The sequence below is a fragment of the Lactuca virosa genome, chromosome 1 (genome assembly GCF_052849685.1).
Source record: "Lactuca virosa cultivar CGN04683 chromosome 1, Lactuca_virosa_CGN04683_v6, whole genome shotgun sequence".
Taxonomy (NCBI): Eukaryota; Viridiplantae; Streptophyta; class Magnoliopsida; order Asterales; family Asteraceae; genus Lactuca; species Lactuca virosa.
The window spans coordinates 317,815,410-317,821,457 of NC_136426.1; positions in this window are offsets into that span (position 1 = coordinate 317,815,410).

The following is a 6,048-nucleotide window of genomic DNA, read 5'->3' on the forward strand; positions in this document are numbered from 1 at the left end:
CCTTAGGGTATTGGTTATTCGTCCGAATGTCGTCTAAATATTAGTTATATATCATGTATACATATATAGACATAAAAGTTCATTCTTTCATTCAGTCAATACCTTTGTGTAGCAAAGGCATACCTAGATGTTTATACATTCAAATCATATTACTAGTAAGCTACTATAGGTGTAGTTTAGTGAATTACTAATACTATTACTAGAACTATGAATCATACAATGAGTCAGTTCATACATGAGTCAATACTTGCTAGATAGAGAGAACACACAATACAGCTAGTACACACAGTACATTACAATACATGCTAGATAGAGAGAACACACAATACAGCTAGTACACACAGTACATTACAATACATGCTAGATAGAGAGAACACACAATACAGCTAGTACACACAGTACATTACAATACAGGCTAGACAGAGGGAGAACATACAATACAGCTAGCACATTCATTACATATACAGTTTTTCAGTTATGTGAGCCACGTAACGGGGCATGGCACTACCTGCCATGACCGTTCATGTATCCAGAATCTCCTTAATTGGGGAGCGTATGAGTTTGCGTATAGCTATACTGGATTGACTATCCTACACCTTGCTTCTAGCTACAGTTGGACTTGCAAGTCTACGGGTGCCAAATGTCATTTTTCTCCGACATCTTACATTGTCGCGTACTATAGTTGGTAGCAGGATATAGGCCGATCACATGGTACTTTAAATTATAATTGGTTTAAGGTAGTTAGTACAACAGTAGTTACTTATTACAATACTACAGTACTATTTCATTTTCCCATTGCATTCACTTTGTGATTTTCACACGATAAACAATAATGTAGAAACTATATTTTTGGTTAATGATAGTCAGATTTGGGAAAATACATACTCTTACAAGAGACACACACACACAGACACTAGATGCCTTGGTAGAAGGCTACTTTTAGTAGGAAACATAGGGTTTTCTAGGAGAGTTCAAACAATTACAAGCTTTTACAAAACTTATACATTACAGACTTACAAACACTTTCATACAAATACAGACACTAATATACTTATGATCTCACCAGCTTTAAAGCTGATAAATTCTTTCAAAATAACTTGTATTCTCAGGTCGCCAGTAGACAGGTACCGGAGCCAGGTTTTTGGAGAAGATGGAGCTCGTTCAAGACTCATCTTTTATTTTGATGCATATTTTTGGTGTCTATATAACTTGACATAACACACTTGTATGAAATTATATTATTAATGCAATGGATGATGTTGTTGCTTGTTTACTACTTTGCATTGTTGTGATACTGAACATGACGTCCTCCAACCCCGAACGTTTCCGCCGTTCCGGTTTTGGGGTGTGACAAAATCCTCTCTTACTTTCTATTCTTTTGGTTAGATCGTCACAATTATTGTTCAATCTAGGGTTTCTCTTTTGAATCCTTAGGTTTCTTACATAAACTTTGATTTCTTCGATTATTATTTTCGATTTAGGGTTCCATTGTTACTCCTTCAAATCAAAACGAATATTTGTGCTTCTTATATTTCTTTAGATCCTGGTACTGCGAGATTGTTTGTAATCTTGCAAAATATTATTGGTTTGTTGTGGTGTCTCTTTTGGAGTCTCATCGGCTGGATCACAGTCGATCATCTCCTAGTTTGAAATAACTCTCTAGGGGTCAAATTTTGTCACCGATAAACCCTAGTATGGAACGGACAAAGAGAGTTGGCTCTTCATTGCTATTTCTCGACATCTCTATGAGGATCTTCTTGTTCCTTTTCTTCTTTTTGATATTGTTCTATTCTGGGAGATCCTGGTTGTCTTGTGTACACCAGTTATTTTTTGTTTCCTTGCATATTTGTTTGTTTTTCCTTGACTCTGTACTGGTTGTCTTGGGCCCCAAGATACGTGGTGACCATTGGACTTACGATCAGTGCAGGTGTCTGTTTTCTTTATTGCTTCCCGCCTATTCTTTATTTTTATATGTTTCTATAGTTGGTGATTCTACTTACCCACCTGATGGAAGTGGAAAGGATGATCAAATTAGTTTTGATGATCCTCTCTACATTCACCCATCTGATAATGTTGTTACTTCTATTGTCACCACAAAATTAACTGGTAATGAAAATTTTAGACTATGGAGAAGCTCTATTTCTAGGGCTCTTAGGGCTAGGAACAAACTTGGATTTGTTGATGGAACTTTAAAAAAGAGTGATGTTGATGAATCAAAAAAATCTAAATGGGATAGAGCTAATGTTGTTGTTTGTTCTTGGCTTCTGTCTTCTATTTCTGATTCTATATATCAGATTCAAGCTTATTCTGAGGTTGTTGAGGATATTTAGAAAAATCTTTTTGAAACATATAATAAATTTGATGGTTCTGTTGTGTTTAATATTCACCAACAGATCAATTCTCTTAAACAAAATGGAATTTCTTTGTCAGATTACTTCAATAAGCTTGATTCATTATGGAAAGAATTTGATGGTCTTACTAGTTTAACTGAGTGTACTTGTGAGGCTTCTATTAAACTTAAAGAGCACTCTAATCTGATGAAACTTATGCAGTTTATATCTGGACTTGATGATTCTTATAGTCAAGTCAAAAGTCATATTTTACTGATGGAACCCTTACCTGTCACACCCCCAAACCGAGATGGCGGAAACATTCGGGGGCGGAGGACGTCATGTACAGTATCATAACAATGCACAATAGTAAAACAAGCAACAACATCCATTGCATTAATAAAATAGTTAATACATGTGTATTCTTTGTATAGTTGTATGACACCAAAAATGTATAGCAAAAATAAAAGACGAGTCTTGAACATGCTCAATCTTCTCAAAAACCTGTGCTGGTGTCCCTGTCTACTGATTCCCTGATAATACAAGTTATTTTGAAATAGCGTATCAACATTTAAGTTGGTGAGTTCATAAGTATTTAGTGTCTAATGTTTGTCTTTGTTTCATGAAAATGTTAGTATACTTCCCAGAAAATCCTATATTTTCTACTTAAAATGAAAAGTAGTCTTTTACCCAAGACCCAACTGTTTGTATTTTCTGTTCTCTTGAAATAGTGTAAAATTTATGTTTGTACTTGAAATAGTATAATTGTATGTTTTCCGTATTTGTAAACTATCTTTACTAGAAAAATAGTATGCCTTGTTCATGTGCGAACATCACTGTATGTATGTGATAGAAGGTAATATCTTTTAGTAGTTTTGTTTAAAATAAAACCACGGAAGAAATGTTTGTCTTGTAAACCTAACTGGTTTAGTTAATGCTCAATGTGAATGAGGTTATAACCATACTTAATTGACTAGTATAAAACGCGACGTTCTTCAGGGGTCGAAAAAGAAATGACATTTGTCACCCGTAGACGTGCCGGTCCCAACTGTAGCTAACAGCCAAGGTGCGGGATTGTCATTCCCGTATAGATCTATACACAAACTCACGATCTCCCTCCAGGAGACTCTGGTTATAAAACATGACTTAGCAAGGATATTGCTAAGTACCATGAAGTAGTATTTCACATTCTAGTTAACTTGTTTACGCATAGTATGTATATGTTTCTTGTTCTTGTAAGAGAAAAGTGTACTTTGTAATGAAAAGTAATAGTATGTATGTATTGATTCATGTATTGTTTCTTTGATCTAGAAAGTAGTATGAGTTGGTTCTCTAAACTATACCTATTATAGTTTACTAGTATGTTTGTTTGAACTATAAATGATTTGGAGGAAAGACTCATTTGCCCAACATATGCAATTGAGTTAAGTATGTTCTTGAAAATGAGATTTAATATTCACGTATATATTTAGCATGTATAATTATGATTTAGCCGACAGTCGGACTAGTGATCCTACCCTAAGCCCACAACCAAACAAGGAACATGAGTTACGGTATTTAGCAATAGTCCTAAGTCCGTTAAAGCATGGTTATACATAAATATACAAACGAATATGATTTTGATATAAACAGAAATCTAAACTAGTTTAAAAGAGTTTGAAAATGATTTTTAACAATATTTATAAGCATAAGAAATCCTTTGTTTGTTTGTTTTCACATGTAAGAGTTAACACAATTAAATTGTGTTTAGCTTGTATCCCCCCCTAAAAACATTGAAAAAGGTAAATTGTAGGGGTATGAACTCACCTTAAGTGAGTGATTCTTTTGAAGGTTCGATATAGGATGTTTTTCCATAAGTTAGATCCCGAGACAAAAACGAGTCCTAAAAGCATTTCACGTAATATATATGTATACTATTAGTTAATATAATCGCAAGTATGATAAGGAAATAGACTAATTTGTAAGTTTCACTTACAAATAAGAGTGTTAGAAGCGATTTTGGAAGGCTGCTTTGAGTTTTCGGCCAGCCCTTGGGTTTTCGGCCACTTGAAGATCTTGGTGTTCTTGGTGAAACCAAGGAGATTCAAGGGTTTTCGGTTGAAGATCACCAAAGAGGAAAGTGATATCTTGATGAAATGAAGAACAGTTGATGTTCTAAGCAAGATCTGAAGGATATTCAAGCCTTTTCTGGATGATAGTTCAGAGAGAATGAGGGGTTTTCGGTTGATGTGTTTGAGAGAAAAGCTTGAGTTTTCGGTTAGAAGTGTAGAAGTGAGGAAGTGATTTCGGTCCTCCCATATGTATAGGGACGAAATCGATGATGGGACACATTCGTTGGTTTTCGCACCGAGTGGATAAGACCGAGGTTTGCGGCTGCGAACCGAGGGTTTGCGGTCAGAAGCGAGTTCTCGGCTAGAGGTGGTTTGCGGTCCGAAGTCCTTATGCCATGCGAGGGTTTTTGGCCCTAGCGAGACTTCTCGGATACAAGCACATCACTTCTAATTTATGCAACACTTCTCAATAAAAGGCTTTAAACACATATAGGTTGTTAATCTAACCTTAATAAGTTAATCAAAACAACAATTTGACTTTTATTTGACATATTTGACTTTGGTTGACTTTTACAATATCAAAAATAACGGGTTGTCACATTACCTAATGTGAAAACTGCTTTCTCTATTGTGTCAAGGGAAGAGTCTCTTCAAAGAACTGGTTCTTTGTCTTCTCTTTAGTCTTCTGAGTCTTTGTCTAAATCTCAATCCACTACTTTCAATAGAAGATTTAATAACATATCTAATTCTAATAATTCTAATAGAAATAAGAACCAAACTGTTCAGTGTAAGAACTATGGTATTAAAGGTCATACCATAGAAAAGTGTTACAAGTTAGTTGGTTACCCTAAGGACTTCAAGCCAAGAAATGAATCTAATAACCAAAAAAAATTTAGCAAAAAAATTTCTGCCAATTCTACTACCACTTCTTCTGGAAGTTCAAATACTTCTAATCTTTCTGATTCTGTTGGAGATTCTGAGTTTCATCAGCTTACTAAGGATCAATACATAAAATTTTTACAACTTATTGGTGATAGGCAAATTAATGAGGAAGCATCTACTAGTGCTAATATGGCAGGTACTTGCTTGTTTCAAGTCTTTAATTCATCTGTAAATTTTCAAAAATGGATTGTTGACTCAGGAGCTAATCAACATATGATTGTTCTGAGTCCCTTCTTCATGATACTATGGATGTGTCTAAATTAGATCTTCTTGTTAGTAATCCTAATGGTACTTCAGCTAAAATTGAGAAAATTGGTAATATGAACTTATCTAATTCCTTAACTTTGTTTGATGTTTTTGTTGTTCCTGACTTCAATGTTAACTGGCTGTCTGTCCACAAAGTCTGCGAAGACAATAATTGTGAGGTTACTTTTAATTAACATTGTTGTAAAATTCAGGGTTTACAATCAAAGGAGATGGTGGGGAATGGTAGAGAATCTAGAGGTCTCTATTACATACATATTGTACCTTTGGGTAATTCTTCTAGTGTTAATAACTCTTCCTCTATTTGTTTTGTATCTAAACTAACTTGGCACAACAGGCTTGGTCATCCCAATGATCAAGCTTTGGGTTCTTTAAAAAACAAACTTAAATTTGGTAATGAAGTCCTTCCACCTTGTGATATATGTCATAAAGCTAAACAAACAAGAGAATCCTTCCCTATT